The 17,671-nt window shown below is 37.2% G+C and overlaps 1 long non-coding RNA gene across 1 annotated transcript in view; it reads left to right on the top strand.

Moving 5' to 3' along the window:
* LOC137044652 (uncharacterized) overlaps nt 1–17,178 on the top strand; it is a 47,625-nt gene extending 30,447 nt beyond the window's left edge. The window contains exon 3 of the long non-coding RNA XR_010898628.1: nt 16,990–17,178. This is a non-coding gene — a long non-coding RNA (uncharacterized lncRNA). The remainder of the gene's footprint in view (nt 1–16,989) is intronic.
* The last annotated feature ends 493 nt before the right edge of the window (nt 17,179–17,671 follow it).

Here is a 17,671-nt window from a genome sequence, read left to right as displayed (position 1 = left end):
ATGATTTGTTAGCTATTGGCACCAAGTAGTACTTATTTTTTTCTATGGAGAAATATATTTTTTTCTTCATGATTTATTAAATATTTGGAGTTTGTTGATGAATAGCCTATACTGTGGATCAAGATGCGAGAATGCATTTACAAAAAACATGCTGGATCTCAGGAATGTAACAACATTTATTGCATTATCAGCTATTTTTTTATGCTTTCCAACTTGATTACTCATGAAGTTTGATTTATTGTAATTTTGTATTGAATACTATTTTAAAACCATATATCTTTACAAATAATTTAAAAAAAATCTTTTTCAAGAGTTTCAGCCTGTTAACGGACTATTTTCCTTTTTTTACAGCCTCTGCTTAGTTAAAGCATCTAGACATTTTTGGGCCCCACTTTATATTGGGTGGCCTTAAGTACTATGTACTTACATCAAAAAATAAGCACAATGTACTTACTGTGTTCAAATTGTATTGCAGAACACCTTTTCTGATACTGATGTGGATACGGGTAGAGTTAGGGACAGCTGTGGTGGTGTGGGTCAGTTTAAGGGTAGGGTTAGATGTAAAGGAAGTGGAAACTGTGTAATTACAAATGTAACTACAGAAATTAATTACAGATAGTACAGTATCTATGTACAAGTACAATGTAAAAACATGTATGTGCATTGTATCAAATGATTAATTACAATGTTAGTACATAAGGCCACCTAATATAAAGTGGGTCTGCATGAAATGTATTTTTGAATAACTTACATGATTAGTGTTGTCACTGACCTTTTTACTTCTCAGGTCTTTATTTACATTGCACATTCAGCGTTTCATTATTGTGTGTTTCTTTATTTTCCCAGTTTCAGCCACAGAACCCACCAAATTATTCACAGAGCAGCCGAAGGTCTGCATCTGTTTGCCTTTAGTCATGGTAAACCTTAAGTTCCATAGACTGAAATAGCCCAATTTACATGAATTCTGATTAGTTTTGGAAATTAATAAACTGCCCCATTTTGTATCAGCAAAGTAAACTAGTCATGCAGAATGTAATTTAAATAAATAAATCTGTGTTATTGTTCTGTCTTACTCCAGAGGAAGCAGAGAAAGTGAGAAAGGGAGAGCAAACAATTAGTTTTATATTGGACAAGAATTTTCCACCAAGCTTTCCAGTTAAATCGGAGTGGGGTGACGTGGATGGGAAGGGGGGGGGTATTAGTTTGTATAACAGGACACAGATGTCTTCTCGGTTTTCAGGGATATAGCTGTGCCGTGCTAGACTTTTGTCCCGTAGCGAAGCTCCAAAGGAGAGGGTTGAGTTCTCGTGTAATAGGATTCTAAACCGACGCAGCTCACCGGGTCAAAGCTGCTGCTCAGTGGCCCGTGTGTGCCAGTGCAAGTGTTGGCATGCATTTAATCACTCTCACAGTCAATTACTTCAGTAAGTGATGGGGCAGTTCAGATTTTATGCCAGACGGGCTATTTTTGCCGTTCTACTTCAATCTTGAGACCTTTCCGCTTTTTATAGCATTTGAGAAAACTTGGAGGATTGAGAAAACAACGTTAGAAATCGTTTTAAAGCTTTTAAATGTTTGTCTCTATTATGGTGCTGTCATTCTAAGTTTTAGTTACAGTGTGTTTAAACAAACATTTTAATGCCTTTAAAGTCTTTGAGTGCTCAGCTTTCCTCTCTTCAAAAGCCCGGAGGTGAATGCAGATGTCATTTTACAAGGTGCCACCGGTGGGAGAGTTCACACCCACCCTGAGATTCTGCAGGCACATTCCCAGTTGGTTAGTTGATTACAGGAGATGGAAGTAGAAAGTTCTGTAGTTTTCATTTAAATTCTAAAGCTTCATCAGATCAGCAGCCCTAGGTTTATATTTATCTACAAAACTCAGTATATAAACTATTTAGCTGCATCTGAAGGGAAGATTTAATAGAAAACAAAGTGTGTTTTAATTATAAATTAGCTTACTTTTTTTCCTAGTCTCGTTTTTTTAACAAGATATTCAACCTTTTGCCCACCTTACATGCGAAAAATCCAAATCGTCTTAAACAGTTATGGGCCATAACATCCAGTGTAATCTTTGCAGTTTGTAATATAATATAATTAATATAATATAATAAACTAGTCCATTAAAAAACATTGCATTCTTATTGCATTTAATTATTTGCACGTTTATGCATATCAAAGGAAGCTGCAGAGAAGTTTAAAGCATTAGTGCATTTAGTTATATGGTTTATAGACTTTGTGTGTTTTTGAAATATAGCTGATGGATTTGCTCTGTGATGTTAAAATGCTGGTTTAGTTTGGATAGAAACAGTATAACTTTTTATGGTGCAGATCTCATGAGGAATAAAGTGATTGCACTGAATTGGGTCAGCAGAATGAACTCTCGAACGATTTTTTCTGAATGTGATATTAACATGCATTACATCTTTTAAGAGTTAACTTGTTAAAAAAAGATGTTAAAATCATCTTAAACTATTATAGCCTCATTACTCACAACAGAGCATTTCAAAGCCACAGAATAGGAGTATTCATGAAGTAATTTTGGATTAAAGCTCATTAACCCTTTTTGATTATCATTTGACTCTAATGAGGGAAGTTTCATTTACAAGAGGTGTCAGGTCATCCTCAGATCTTGCCCCGTCCTATAGTCGCCCCCCACATGGAGCGTTGGGGCTCTTGCTGTGGAGCACCTCTGAGTTAAGTAAACATGCAGCCAACAGGGGAAACTAGAAGTGTTATCATTGACACGAGAAGCGCCTTCTAGGGTCTAAATCTAGCCCCGTAGACTTCATGCCCCCCGTACGCCTGCAGAGTGATGAAGTCCCACCCAGACATACCAGCCACCATATCTATGGCAGTGTTACAATTTCTTTTGCATTAAAAAAAAGTTTACTAGGGTATTTAAACGACTAGGGTGTTGTTTCAAATCTGCTTTGTAGTAGTGTTTTATGGCTAACAGACATTTCGGTTTAAATGCTTTTCTCTCAGTGTTCGTGTAAGGTGTTTTAAATTTGGCTACTTTTAAGTACTTTTTGAAAAATATTATGTCCAAGAAAACCCTTGAAAACAGCCATATTTATGAAAATGTACTTGAAAAGTGCTTAAATTATTGAAAGACAATGTATGTGAAATTTGTGTTTAATTTAATTGATAAAACAATCTTTTAACACAGCTGCTGCCCTTTTTATATAGATATAGAGCCATTTTTCATGGCTATGAGCTTGATATTGCTAATATAAGTATCAAAGTATATGATACACCTTGCATTCTTGAGGTCAATCATATAGTCATGGGAGAAAAAAAATCCCTTTGATTTCTTTTTGAATAAGGGAATCAAATACCTTTACCATAGTATCCTTTTAGTGGTCCTTGGCCAATGAAAGCTGTGATACCTTCTGCCGTCAGTCTGAAGGTCTGGCTACCCACACACGGAGAGAGCAGAAGGCAGCCATTTTTGTTGTGGCACCTGGGGAGCGATTGGGGGTTATAAGTGCCCTGCTCAAGGGCACCTCAGTCATTTCCTGCCAATATTAAGAATCAAACCCACAACCTTCGCAGTCTGACTCTCTAACCATTAGGCCACGATTGCCTCAAAAGAGCAAACCTCTTAAAAGAGTACTATGGTTTTTGAACATGATCCAATTTTTATTGTTAAATAGATAAAAATTAGCCTAGAAATCTAGACGCACCCTAGCGGTAGCAAATCTAATCTGCCGCGAGTGTCGTCTGGCAACTCTCAAACCACTTCTGAGCTGTAATCGCCAAACTCTGGTCGGGCCAATCACATCGTGTATAGAGTCGGTGGGCGGGTCTTAACATAATGATGGCCGAGTTGTGCTTGCGTGCTTCTAGTATAAACAGAAACTGGTGAATGGCGGTCTTTTGAATCAGCTTTGGCCGCGACTCTGGAACACTTGGAGTTGAGCTTTTCTCTGAGAAAAGAACAAAGAACGGCACTGAAGTCATTCTTAAAAATGGAAGATGTGTTCTGAGTTTTGCCGACCGGATATGGCGAATGTTTAATCTGTCAACTAGCTCTGCTTCACCTTCGTTGCTCTGGTTGGTTGTATTGCTATCCAATTGCGTGCACGCCGTGCAGAGGGAGTTTGAAAGACAACCGTTTATCCCGCCCCTTGGATTGAGCCCTGTCAATGGTGAGTTTCCTGACCAAACATCTTGATGTGGGTCTGGCTTGTCAGGCTAGATAAAAATAGCTCCAATGTAGAACTGATGATAGTAGATCTAGGGCAGGGGTAGCCAACACTGTTCGTGGAGGGCTACCTTCCTGCATTCTTCAGTTTCAACCCTGCTCCAACACACTTAACTATTATACCTTGAACATCAGAAAGCTGGTTCAGGTGTGCTTGATTAGATTTGGAGTCTCTCCAGGATGGTAGCCCTCGATGAGCAGGGTTGGAGACCCCTCATCTAGGGGCAAGTTGTTGCAATTTTTACATTGAGAACCTTTTTTAAAAAACATTTTAAATTTGTATTTCTCATATTTTTGAAAGATGGCTTTAAAAGTCACAGATAAAGCTATGTAACATTTCCACCATTAATGCACAGAAAAAAGTCACATACACAGTTATTTGATAATTACAACAGACATTTCAGCTAAAATTAACACATAAAACAATGGACCCTTTTCATGGACTGTAATGACGCGTCATGTAATGATTTCCTATCAACATTGTGTATCTAGTAAAGTTTTTAATATTTCCATTAAAAAACAAAAATGAATACACATTTATAACACTATTCTTGTTAAATGTGTTGTATTGTATTGGCAGTAAATTACACAAATTAACATTGCTGCTAGGGTGCTTCTAATACAACGGCTTATGGAGTGATGACAAATTTGACATCCTTCTCTCTTCTGACCAACCTCTCCTTTTCTTCTTTTTCTTTTTCTTCTGACAAATCTCTCTTTTTCCCCCCTCTTTTGGACAGCTGTGAAAATGCTATCACCGATTTTCTGCCATCTCCCATTCACTGCTATAGAAGTTTACCCAACTAATGAAACTACCCGCTTCTAAGAAAATGTGAAAAATAAATCAAACATGAAAAATGTAAAAGGCATCAAAAAATAAACAATTGTTTTGACCAAAAAGTCAGCTTGCAAATGAAAATGAAAGTCTGACTTGACGTTTTTAAAAGAAAATGTCCTTTTTCTGAAAATGCAGTTCTCCTTTTGATTTAATGAGTTTGATCTTGGTTATTGAACTGTCTTTTTATTTTTTATTTTAGTTTTTGTGTTTTATTTATTTATATTTAGCTAAATATGATGACATTGGAATTTTAGATAATTTAGAGAAATTGTTCAAATTTAAGACTGTTAGGTGTTGACACAACATACAAAACAACTGTATTTTTATGAAAAATCTCATAGTTACTGAGATACAACTCTTGTTCCCTCTATGGGAGACAGATTGTAAATGTGCCCCATGATTTTCTTCCTTTATGTTGGTAATGAGTCACAAGGCAGTCTTGTGAATGGATTCTCGGCAGGACGCCTCTGCGCTGTTTGTCCTGTACACTTCGCACAGATCTCTGACTGTCAGACTGAGATGGAAATGAGGGGGCTGGCTGCAGATATGCACCTCCGAGTGCTATAGAATAGACGACCCGTAACGCTGATAGCTGGTAATTAAACAAGAGAATTGGTCACAGCTTACAGGAATCACATAAGAGCAGTTTTAAAAAATAAGATTTTTATTCTTGCTCAGTCTGCCCCTTTTCCGCTTTTGTTATTTTTATAGGATTAGGTAGATCCTTTTATGTTTTTTTTAATCATCTTATGGCTATGAATAGTTGTTTAAGAGTTGTGTGGGACTGTGTGCACAACATCTGCTATTGCTCTTTGTGCTAAGAGGGAAAAATCACATTACGCTAGTCTTTGTCGTTGGCTCTATGGTAACTACAGTTGATGAAGATGAGTTGGGAAGAATCAAATCAGCTGATCGAGGGGAATGAAAGCAAACAGAGAGATGTGAACGCAGAGAGAGCAGATGTTTCACACATATTTACTTATCTCACAGCCAATGTTTGTGCAGACAATCTTCCAGCAGGGATCACTTAAAGGAATATTCCGGGGTCAATACAAGTTGAGCTCAATTGACAGCATTTGTGGCATTATGCTGATCACCAGAAAAATCGCTTCCCACTTGCCACTCATTTTCTTTTAAAGAAAAACTGGGTTGCAGCGAGACACCAACAATGGAAGTGACTAGGGCTGTAAATTGATCTGTAAACAATAAAATAACTTTTATTTTTAGTTTCCAATTTTACATCTTTACGGACTTTTCATGACGAACGGAACGCCATAAACCTTAAAACAGCTGTATGTGATTATTTAAACAGCATTACAGGTCAAATAACCTTTTTTTTAAATCAAATGTAAGATTGATATTTCTGTTTTCAAAACCTCTGAAAGTCGGTCCCGTTCTCTTCCATTGTGATTTACTCTAATCTTGATTTTTGCATCTTTTCAAAAGAAAACAATGAATGAGTCTAAATATTTTTATGTTGATTAAAATTATATCACGCATGATAATGATTGAATTTAACTTTTGGAATATTCCTTCATGCAAGCAAGCACTTTTCACCTGCAGTCAGAATTTACACAAGGAGGATGAAATCAAAGAGGACTCCCGATTAGAACAACAAACCTGAACGTTGTTTAAATGCAAAGACTGTTAGACTAACCTCACATCTTCTATCCAATAGATTAAACCGGGATGTAATCTAGGCAACATGTGCATCTAGCAAGGGTGTTGAGCGGGAAACGCTGTCCCACAGGAGACAACGTACCGTCTAGGATCTGCATGTAGCGTTTTATGTTTAACCGCTACCACAAAAATGGCTATGGAGGTTTGAAAGGACCTCTATGTCACACACAGTCACAAAATAATGGCAGAAGAGCAGATATTTTAAACCTCCGTGTGAGCGGCGGTCTCTTTCCCATCATCGACGGTTAATGTAGATACATATTGTTTTTTGGCTGCGGTCTGTGATTCACTGACAAAATGTCTTTGGTGTCATTCCATGCTGAAAGGTCTCTGTTTCTCCCAGAAGTAAAATAATGTAGCCTGTTTACCACACGTTTAAGAAATCACAGCACACTTAGACAAGTTGCCTGAAAATGGGGTTGTTCTGTGCTGTTTTCCTTTGTTAAAATCACGCTTCAATAATTGGCTGTGTGTCACATTTCACAGTCCTGCAATGGAACTGGACCTTGCCTGATAAGGTTTATGCCTAAAGGGATCATTCCCTCAAAATGTTTAATTCTGTCATCATTTACTAATTTGTTCCAAACTGTTTCCCATGTGTGGAACACAAAGATTTTGATTAATATCCCTTTCCCCAAGCTGATGAATGAATTTAGATGGCTTGTATGGTGCTACACTATATACCGTTCAAAAGTTTAGGGTTGTACGTTTTGCTGCATTTATATAATCAAAATACAGTAAAATACATTAATATTTTCAAATATTACAATTGAAACAACTGTTTTCTATTTTAATATATTTAAAAATGTAATGCATGCCTGTGATGGCAAATCTGAATTCTTCATCTAATATGCTTTGGAGCTCAAGAAACATTTCTTAATATTTTCCATGTTAAAAGCACTTATTTTATGTGGAAACCAGGATTGAAAGCTCTTTGATGAATATGAAGTTTAAAAGAACGGCATGTATTAGAATTAGATTTATTTTGGAATAATGTAACGTCTTTGTCACTTTTGTCACTTAAAAGCTAAGTCTTGAGGTCTTGTTTAATTTGTATTGACGAGGATGGTGGGAATATTCTTTAAAAAATTACCTTTTTTGATCCATGGAAGACAAAACGCATGTTAGTTTGGAATGACATGAAGGTGTGTTAACGATAACAAGTTATTTATTTTGGGGTGAACTACTCCTTTAAAGGAGGCAGTGCATTGTTGTCAAATCAATGATAAATGCCACTAGAGAATTCCATGTCGCAACAAACTTTATCCTTTGAATTTGAGGCCGATGTGTAAAGCCGACAGGATGTGGTGCCACATTAATAATTTTATATAATGAATGTGTCTGAAACAACAATTCTCCTTTAGAAAGGTGGATTTATTTGAATCTCCTAAATATCAATTGGATAATTGACGCTTACGTAAAGCATTTTGGCTCGATGATGTGATCTCCGTTGTTAACATTCTGTCTTTGCTCTAACAAGCTTGTGGTTTAAGCAAGAAAGCTAATCAAAACATGCAGGGCTCTCACGCCAATGCCAGTAAACATTGTTCTCAAGCATTGCTCAATCTGCAAGCAATGTCCCTGCCATTTTATCGAACTACCATATCCTGTTAGTACAGAATTGTCAAGGACAAATGGTGCTGTATGATCTGTACAAGACGATTCTTCCAGAAATTTCTGATGCATTGCCAGCTTTATTATGTAAACCTATTGCACAATTCAGGAAAGTAACAAAGGTTTAGAGAAGCTATTAGTTATCCAAGAACACTCGATTTTAAAGGCCGCCATATAAACGCTCAACACCAATCACAAGAATTCAAAAGAAGTCAAAAGATCTGAAGCTGCAGGCTAGATTTGGTGTGGCGTTAATTGCTTCACGAGGCATCTGTTGAGATGAATATGGGTAGGTCTGTTAGCTGATCTCAGTTTACCCTCACTGTGCAATGCATTTGCTACACTTTGCTAAAAAACATGACAAACCTGCTCCATTCCCCTGAAGCTTGAGAGCGGCCCTGAGATTTACTGTCCGCCATAATCGTTCACAACTGTTCAACCGCACTCAGATGCTTGGCTGAATCATAAATCTTCAATACGATACAATCGGACACAGTCAGACAGCACTGCAACATCAAACAGACCAAAGTGGCATGACATTCTCACATTTCTTTGGTGGACCAGATTAAGTATCTTTGCAGAATCCCTCTTGGTATGATTTTGGTGGGTCAATGTTTCCACTTTCCAACTTTCTGAAAACTCCGTGAATCTACTTTCATGACTTATGATTCCTTCAGCTTCCTTTACTGTCATATTGGTGTTATTTTTATTAGAACATATTTAAATAATCATTTCTAGTATTTAGTCAACATCTTGAGGAGCATGCGAGTCAACATGCCAATGTTTCTTGGCTGAACACATTATGAGAGCGAGGCTTTAAAGTTCCAGATTAGGGTTCACATGCTGAACTCATCCTGGGGTGAGGGAGCCATTGAGGTATCTAGCCCAGCGGGGGGCACTTCTGCTGGATCATTGTGGGTCTAAAGTGCCAAGGGACCAGCCGGCTGTGCCTTTGTGCTTGCTCCTTTACCTCCTCTGTTGTGTCACAAACTTTTTCCTGCTTTGACCACCAGTTGGGCCAATCAACAGATGGAGCAGAACCATACGAAAAATAGCAGCAGCCTTTCACTGCTGACACACAGAAAGCATCAATTCTTCGCTTGATGATAAAGACAATGCAGCTCACCAATAGTTCTCGACATCAGTAACCCATGGGAAGATCCGGAAAACCTGAATTCTGATTGGTGGGCTTTAAAAAGAAGAACAGCTCTCAGAGGTCAGAAGTGTTGACTGTAAATGTAACTTTTTAGTATTTTAATCCAGGATTATTTAATTCATATAAAAGATGCACAATACTGTTTAATTATACCATCAGTTATTAGTGTATTAGATTTATTTTCTTAAAGGATCAGTCTACACTGAATGTAATTTGGCTGTATATATCCAATGTGGAAAAGTCACATTTTCATACAGTATTTTTTATACAGTATATTATAATATTTTGCGATGTTGAGCAGCATTATATTGACTGATTCTGGACATTTGATTTTAGGCAAAATAGTATAGACATATTGATTGATTATCTATCACCACTTCCTTATATATATATATACATTAAAACGCATATACACTTTTATCAACCTTTGAATGATATAATGTTTTTGAAAGAAGTCTCTTATGTTCACCAACGTTGAATTTATTTGATTAAAAATATACTAAAACCAGTAATATTCTAAAATATTATTACAATTTAAAATAACTTTATTTTTATTTAATTTTTTTCTATAATGGCAACACTGAATTTTCAGCATCTTCAGTGTCACACGGTCCTTCAGATATCATTTTAATGCACTTGAAATCCTCGTCCTTGCCTTGTACAATATCTGAAATCCTTGTCCATGCGGGACATTTTTTGGTCCCCATGACAGGGGCACCTTATAAATCATATTTATGTGACATTTAAAAAAATGCAAAAAAGTTTTGTGTGATGGATTTAAAGTTGGTAAACGTTACGGTCTACAGGTCCTTCTCAAAAAATTAGCATATTGTGATAAAGTTCATTATTTTCCATAATGTAATGATAAAAATTAAACTTTCATATATTTTAGATTCATTGCACATGCACCACCAACTGAAATATTTCATATTTTTTATTGTTTTAATACGGATGATTTTGGCATATAGAATGAAAACCCAAAATTCCTATCTCAAAAAATTAGCATATCATGAAAAGGTTCTCTAAACGAGCTAATACCCTAATCATCTGAATCAACTACTTAACTCTGAACACCTGCAAAAGATTCCTGAGGCTTTTAAAAACTTACAGCCTGGTTCATTACTCAAAACCGCAATCATGGGTAAGACTGCCGACCTGACTGCTGTCCAGAAGGCCATCATTGACACCCTCAAGCGAGAGAGTAAGACACAGAAAGAAATTTCTGAACGAATAGGCTGTTCCCAGTGTGCTGTATCAAGGCACCTCAGTGGAAAGTCTGTGGGAAGGAAAAAGTGTGGCAAAAAACGCTGCACAACGAGAAGAGGTGACCGGACCCTGAGGAAGATTGTGGAGAAGGACCGATTCCAGACCTTGGGGGACCTGCGGAAGCAGTGGACTGAGTCTGGAATAGAAACATCCAGAGCCACCGTGCACAGGTGTGTGCAGGAAATGGGCTACAGGTACCGCATTCCCCAGGTCAAGCCACTTTGGGCTACAGAGAAGCAGCACTGGACTGTTGCTCAGTGGTCCAAAGTACTTTTTTCGGATGAAAGCAAATTTTGCATGTCATTCGGACATCAAGGTGCCAGAGTCTGGAGGAAGACTGTGGAGAAGGAAATGCCAAAATGCCTGAAGTCCAGTGTCAAGTACCCACAGTCAGTGATGGTCTGGGGTGCCATGTCACCTGCTGGTGATGGTCCACTGTGTTTTATCAAGGGCAGGGTCAATGCAGCTAGCTATCAGGAGATTTTGGAGCACATCATGCTTCCATCTGCTGAAAAGCTTTATGGAGATGAAGATTTTGTTTTTCAGCACGACCTGGCACCTGCTCACAGTGCCAAAACCACTGGTAAATGGTTTACTGACCATGGTATTACTGTGCTCAATTGGCCTGCCAGCTCTCCTGACCTGAACCCCATAGAGAATCTGTGGGATATTGTGAAGAGAAAGTTGAGAGACGAAAGACCCAACACTCTGGATGAGCTTAAGGCCGCTATCGAAGCATCCTGGGCCTCCATAACACCTCAGCAGTGCCACAGGCTGATCGCCTCCATGCCACTCCGCACTGAAGCAGTCATTTCTGCAAAAGGATTCCCGACCAAGTATTGAGTGCATAACTGAACATAATTATTTGAAGGTTGACCTTTTTTGTATTAAAAACACTTTTCTTTTATTGGTCGGATGAAATATGCTATTTTTTTTTTAGAATTTTGGGTTTTCATGAGCTGTATGTCAAAATCATCAGTATTAAAACATGAAATATTTCATTTGGTATGCAATGAATCTAAAATATATGAAAGTTTAATTTTTATCATTACATTATGGAAAATAATTGAACTTTATCACAATATGCTCATTTTTTGAGAAGGACCTGTAGAATATACAGTTTGAACAGATTATCAAGCATGATGTCTGGAAAGCCCCAAATAAAACATGGGAACCCATTCTTCTATGTTTTAGAATATTGTGAGACTTTGCTTTCACTCTCCCCTCATTCCTGTGTCCATGGTCTTCATTTGTTGTTTCTTTTTTTGTCTTTTATTGAAGTGGTTGCTCAACACTGAGGGCTGGTGCAGAATTAGAATTCCTGTAAATGCCTGAATTTTTGGCAGGACGGTTCAGCACTGTTGGTAGAACCTGCCACCTGACCTACAAAGAGTAATCTTTCATATGGTTGACATAACTACTCCTAATTATTTTTTAAGATTGCGCAATTATAAATATGACCTATATGAGTTTACAGAAAGTGCATCCACTAACATTAAACGATTGAGTGATTAAAATTGCCGGTGTTCATTTAATTGTTTATGTTGCATTCTTGTTTTACAGTGTGTTAAAGCTGGGTTTTGTCAGGGCGATGACAGAGATAGTCAGCAGGTTATGGACACTCAGTGGGGTGTGAGAGCATTTTGTAGGAGTAGATCACGAGAGAGGGATCTTTTGCACACATCAATCAACAGCACCAAACCCAGAGGGCCCGCCTGCAGAGAGGACATTGATTGCCCCGTTGCATTGAAAGCCCGTCCGCTGCAGTCATGAACCGATGCATCCTGTTATATGAGACTAGTTTCTTAATTTCCTCTAAATCAAACAGTGGAATGCAAAGGGTTGTTTGCAGGGGTTAAGAACAGGACAGAGATAGCCTGCTATGAGTTTCATTTTGAGTAAACACAAAGCTTGTATGATTTCCAGTAAAGTAATAATGAATCTTGATGGCTCTTTCCAGCATGCTATGGATAAGTTATTGGCAATGAGTCAAATTTCATGCTAAACTTTAAAGCATTACTTTTAAATAAGAGGCACTCGCAAATGTTGCACCAATGACACAGAGAAAGAGAAACAGCAGTGAGGCAAAGAACACAAACTGTAGTCTTATAGTCATTCATAAATATTAAGCCTGCTCAGACAGTGCAGACAAGTTTATTTTGTCACTGAAACTTAAAACCGCAGAGCCCAACATGTGCCTCGGGCAGCAGAGTGAACAAGAACATTTCTTGCTTAAAATCCTCTGACTTCTAAGAGCAGGAAAAAAGGTTACGACTAGACGGCTCTTTTATTCGTTTGAAAGAAGGTCACATCAGTTACTTGTAAGGATGTTTCGGGATCACGGATCAGTCTTTGACTTCTTTAAAGCTGCTGACTGGTAGATTGAGACAGTGGCACTACAGAGGCAGCGGAGCGAGTCTAGGTGAAGTGTGACCCAGACACGCAGACAGGCTGCCGCTATACTGGGGCTAGTCCTTAAGTGGCTTTCTTCATGGATCCATGAGCCACAAAGAGTTGGAAAATGACAAAAATGTCTTTATGGAGTGACTGTTCTCTAAGAGGATCCATACTATGTCTTTGTAGCATTCCTTATTTGAAAGTCGCTTTTGATGAAAGTGTCCACTAAATGAATAAATGCAAAAGTAAATGTTTGCTTTGTGATCCCATACAGCTTCCTCTTCAGCTCTCTGGCCCACTATAAGAGATTATTTCCTGTGTGATTTTGATATATATCAGGCAGTAAGTGAACTTCCTCATCTGGCACAATTTATGAATAAAAACATACTTTGTGGTCTGCATATTTAGTATATATATAATATATACTGAATTTTATATATATATATATATATATATATATATATATATATATATATATATATATATATATATATATATATATATATATATATATATATATATATATATATATATATATATATATATATATATATATATATATATATATACAGATTAGATAACTTTGTAAACTCTCTGAAACCCAAAAAGAAAACAATTACAATGGTTTTGCTAGTACATTATGTTTAACTCGATCTTTAGATCTGTACCAAATGTTTTAATCTCAGAATAAATCAATTTAATATATTCTAATAGCTGGGACTATTAATCTAATACATATTTATTTAATTATGCACTTGCTAATTCTTTAAATATCAATTGTTTATATGCTATGTTATTTAGAAACAATGTAGTGGACCAGATTATTTGCCAAATTCTTCTAGATATGATTTGGTGGGCCAATGTTTCCATAAATGGTAATAAGTTTTTTCTACTTCTGTAAACTTCCTGCACAGATGCATGGGTCTACTTATGATTCCTTCTGCTTTCTTTACTGTGTCGTAATGGAGATATCTTTATTAGATATGATATAATTTCAACACTTTATTTTGATTAGTCCACTTAAGACATTCTTCTGTTGTAAGTAACTTACTTTGCAACTACATGTCAACTAACTCTTATTAGAGTATTAATAGACTGCCTAAATAGGAAACAATCTTGGCATCCATTTGCTATCATTTACTCACCCTCATTTATTACTTTTTCTTCTTCTGTAAAACAAACAATATGATATTTTTTGTTCATGCAGTAAAAGTCAATGGAATTTTGCATATTCAAGACTTTTAGTGTACGGACAAAAATGGTTGAAACATTCGTCAAAATGTTGAAGACATTCTACAATCTTAGACAGACAGAAAACCGACAGTTTGGAATGATATGAAGGTGAGTAAATTATCTGTTTAAGTCTACCTCGAACACTCAAAATCGATTGTAAAATGGATTGCTGTGAACTTTATGGAACTAAAATAAGCAATGATTTGGCTGCTAAAGACATTTTTTGAATTGTCTACTTTTCTGCAACATAATTATCTTCCCTTGGTATTTTTTCTCAGCAAATATTGTAATATGTGGAAATAGTAATTCAAATGGTACAAGCAATCAAAGATGCCATCTTACAGCTCCTCAGGCGAGAAAGTTTAATGAATTCAGTCATCTGTTGGTAAAACAGCGTGACTAATGCCACAGAGAGTTCTTGTTTACCCTGTGAATGGGATCAGCATGTGTCAGCGCAAAGTCAGTAGAAGTGAAGAGGTAAAAGACTCTCGTATAGAGCACACCACAGTGGCCATCACTAAAGACATGCTGCTGTCCATCAAACTTCTTCTCGGAGCTGATACTTCAGCTTTATTTACAAGCCCCGTCTGCACCATAAATCGACATCTGTTCACAATTTACAACATTTTCGTCTTGATTTCAAACGTTTTAAACAGTATAGGTGCGTTTAAGAGGGCTTGCAGATGCTCCAGCGTCCAGGCATTAGCTGTCAGTCATGGCTGAGCAAGAAGCTGTTCTCTGTGTTCGTTGCACATAATGACCTCAATGGGAAAAAGTTTTTCCAAAAAATCTGCATTAGAGGTGGAAAAATTACTTGACGAAAAACTAAAACGCTTATGAATCTCGCTTGGTAAACTAAGTCCTGCTGAATTGATTAATTACGTAAAGGTGAAACCCTCTCAGGTGAACATTTTGACTGAGAGCAGATGTTAAATTAGAGTAGGTGACTTTAATTTTCAGTTGCTTGACCTTTGTTGCATTACCTTAATGGCCTTTGTTTCTTAATGGCTATTATGATTCATTGGGTTTTGCCATGTGATTTTTGGTGACTGTTGTTTACATAATCTGTAATTGGGAGTGAATGCCCCCCTCTGGTTTTTTTTGGTTCTCGTACAGGACACAGGTGCCTCATACAGGAGCGCTGCCTGCTTTTTTGTTTTGTTTTTTGACGGCAGTAATACATATAGTAAGCTTGGGGTTGTCGCTCTGCTTGTTTCTCCACAGTCTGTGCAAATTTTCTTTGGTTACGTTACTCAACAGATGCCTGGCCAGGTTTATGATGGGGTGAACCCTGGCTGAGTCAATGAAAGAAGTAAAAGAGAGCGAGAGAGAGAGAGAGAGAGAGAGGGGTAGAGAATGTTTTTGGGCTCAGCTGAGCGAAGGTTGTTGCCAGAGCTGTGTTTGATTAGCCGCTCCGGCCGCGCTCTGTTCTCAATTAACTCCACAGTCATTTCTTTTCTCCTTTCTTTGAGAACTTTTTTTATTCTGGGTGGCTTGAAAAGATGCATGAGGGACTATCAGCCACCCAGCATATATTCTCAGCCTCGAGAGAGAGGCAGTAAAAGTGTGTAATTATCTTGCTGACGTGAACACGTTCAGGTTTCAGGCGCTTATGTTATTGTACACTTTATCAGCAGATCACCAATTCTGCTGGTCAAAATGAAGGCATGAATTTGCCAAATGTTCTGGATTTACTTGCATGACATGCTCTGCAGTGGCATTTCTGTATCTAAAATTACCAAGCAAAATTGGGTTTCCTGTGAAACGGACTCCTTTTCAAAATAACCAAGGTAACAGATCACTCCTATGGGCAAAAATTCAGCCAGAGCCTGATTAACTCAATTCTTGTTCTTAATGAAAAATAATAGATCGGGTGAGATTAGTTTATTTATACAGTTTAAATGTTACATGTGATTTTATAATACATTTTATATAACATAAGCTTTTTTTTTTTTTTTTTAGTTATATTTTTGAAAATGAAAACGTGTGTGTGTATATAAGTTTAGCTATAATGTGTGTATACATGACAGACAGACGGACGGATGGATAGATAGGGGGTGTGTGTGTGTGTGTGTGTGCATTATAATTATACACCATACACGCACTGTAAACACTTTTATTTTGGATGCGATTAATCACAATGAATCGATTTGACAGCACTAAATATAATGTCATATAAATTCAATAAATATAATATGAGATAAAAGAAACATTCTTTGCGTACTGTTTAAATTCATGGCCACTTTGCACTCTAGTATGAATTCCTACACTGCTCAACAAGCTTATCTGCTCTCCAGATCATTTGATGGGATGTATTTAGGGTTTAGACAAGGGAAAGGCCTTTAATTCTTCTAATTAAGAGTTTAGGGCACAAGCAAGGGTGATCCCTGCAGGCGTATCTGTAGGGTGTCCAGCTGTGTGCTGGATGTGAGAGCAGTTCGAGGTGAATCAGTGTTCTGGCATGAGCTGAGACTTTCCTGCTCCTGTGTGGCAGGTCTCCATAAAATCCTATCCAGATTTCTCCGTGTTCTTATCATGATGGAGAGGGCAGGCATCCACAGGAGGTCCTCCACTTAACACCAATTTGCCTCCCTGCAGGTGCTCTTTGATGTGGCCATCATAGGAAAGAGGGAGGGAACCATAAATAAGTGAACTTTCTAAGTTACCCCATCATTACACGGCCACATGGACCCAGGCTCGGCAACCTTTCCGGTCCAGAGGTCGTAAACCCACCACAGGCTACACAAACAGGACCATGAAGCAGAGAAAACTTCACCACACACCAAGTCCGGCTATGACACATACGTGGAATTTTTAAACAGAAACAATTAAAAAATGTTGATTGAATTGTTGCTTGTTATATAGTTTACTTGTTTTGATTTACTCAATACATCATAATTTCTTTACAAAGTGAAAAAGAAAAAAAAATCTAATTATAATTTTATATATATGTATGTATGTATGTATATGTATGTGTATATATATGTGTGTGTATATCATATTTTTTTGTATAGGCCAACATTTTATCTACATTTTTTAATATTTATATATATTTTTATTTTACTTTCTCTTTCAACTAAAAATTATTTTAAAATCACATATGCAATGTTCAGTATACCAACTCTTTAAAAAAAAGCAAATAAATATTGAAATATTTATATGCTCACAGTGACAAAAAAAAAAAAAAACAATCACTGAGAAGAGCTTTTTAACAGCTCTTGCCACCAATGAAGCATGCAGAGCAAAACCGTCTACAAAGAGCTTAGCGTTCCATTGCAAT

This window comes from Pseudorasbora parva, chromosome 17 (assembly GCF_024679245.1).
Source record: "Pseudorasbora parva isolate DD20220531a chromosome 17, ASM2467924v1, whole genome shotgun sequence".
Classification (NCBI taxonomy): Eukaryota; Metazoa; Chordata; class Actinopteri; order Cypriniformes; family Gobionidae; genus Pseudorasbora; species Pseudorasbora parva.
The sequence above is the reverse complement of the archived record's forward strand: the minus strand, read 5'-3'. Positions and strand labels throughout refer to the sequence as shown.